Source organism: Sinocyclocheilus rhinocerous, unplaced genomic scaffold (assembly GCF_001515625.1).
Source record: "Sinocyclocheilus rhinocerous isolate Xijiao unplaced genomic scaffold, SAMN03320098_v1.1 C36268994, whole genome shotgun sequence".
NCBI classification, from domain to species: Eukaryota; Metazoa; Chordata; class Actinopteri; order Cypriniformes; family Cyprinidae; genus Sinocyclocheilus; species Sinocyclocheilus rhinocerous.
The window spans coordinates 1-958 of NW_015777437.1; the positions used below are offsets into that span (position 1 = coordinate 1).

General features: G+C 35.5%; 1 long non-coding RNA gene across 1 annotated transcript; it reads right to left on the reverse strand.

The window, feature by feature from the left end:
* Window positions 1-445: 445 nt before the first annotated feature.
* LOC107735736 (uncharacterized) lies at window positions 446-926 on the reverse strand. Its single transcript, XR_001639498.1, has 3 exons — window positions 808-926; window positions 673-731; window positions 446-543 (listed from the first exon to the last, which is right to left on the reverse strand). It is a non-coding gene; the product is annotated as an uncharacterized LOC107735736 (long non-coding RNA).
* Window positions 927-958: the final 32 nt, after the last annotated feature.

Sequence of the window (958 nt, forward strand, 5' to 3'; positions counted from 1 at the left end):
ATGAAGGGCAAAACATATAATGCAATACTATGATGATTGAAAGATGTACAAGTTCCTCAAAAGTCTGTCTTATCATATTTGATGTTCATATTTTTATATATTATTATTTTTACAAATGATGTATGGATAATAAAGTAAATCTAAGTTGCTTCAGTCCAGCAAGTGTTCCTCTTGAAATAGTACTAACAATATAAAATTGATTCTTGTTTACTTTATAAAAATCGTTATAGATTTCTTGCCAAAAAGATATGTGAACCACAACCCAAAGGTGGAAAGGGCCTTTTATTTGCTAAAAAATACAAATTATAAATCAGATGACAGGAGATATGCAAAAGAGTGTGTACAGGTTTCTCAGCAAAGTTTTAATTGTTGATAATTTAGAGGTCTTAGAAATGTATCAAATATGATATAGTAGGTTTTATAGGATTACTATTATTACCTTGAGGTGCATGAACTTCTGCAGCGGTTCATACCACAACAATAGCACAAGACCAGAGGGAACTGCAGCACACAAGAACGTGCTGTCTGTGTAAGGGTTACGAGCTGATGAAGAAAAATCAAGAAAACATGGCTTTCAGTATGTTTCCATCTTAACCAGAAGGTCAGCAAAGACATTCATCAGGATGAAATTAATAAACATTGATCTATTATGACGTAGCAAATGGTCCTCACCCACACTGCACTTTCGACTGCCCTTAGTGTCAGCAATCTTCACTGACACGGCAAACTTCCTGTGAAAAGGTTATTTTGAGTTCCAAATGAACAACATATAAGCTGAATTATTAAACTTTTATGTGTTTCTGTGACCTGTGGATGATCCGTTCCGTGAAGCAGTTGGTGCCGAGGGACATGTGACCCTGTTTCCTCTGTAAATGCCCTCGCTGTTCAAACAGAGCTGTCAGTCTATGAGAGTAGAGATGAGACGACTTACCTAAGAATAGAATAGAATAGAATAGAA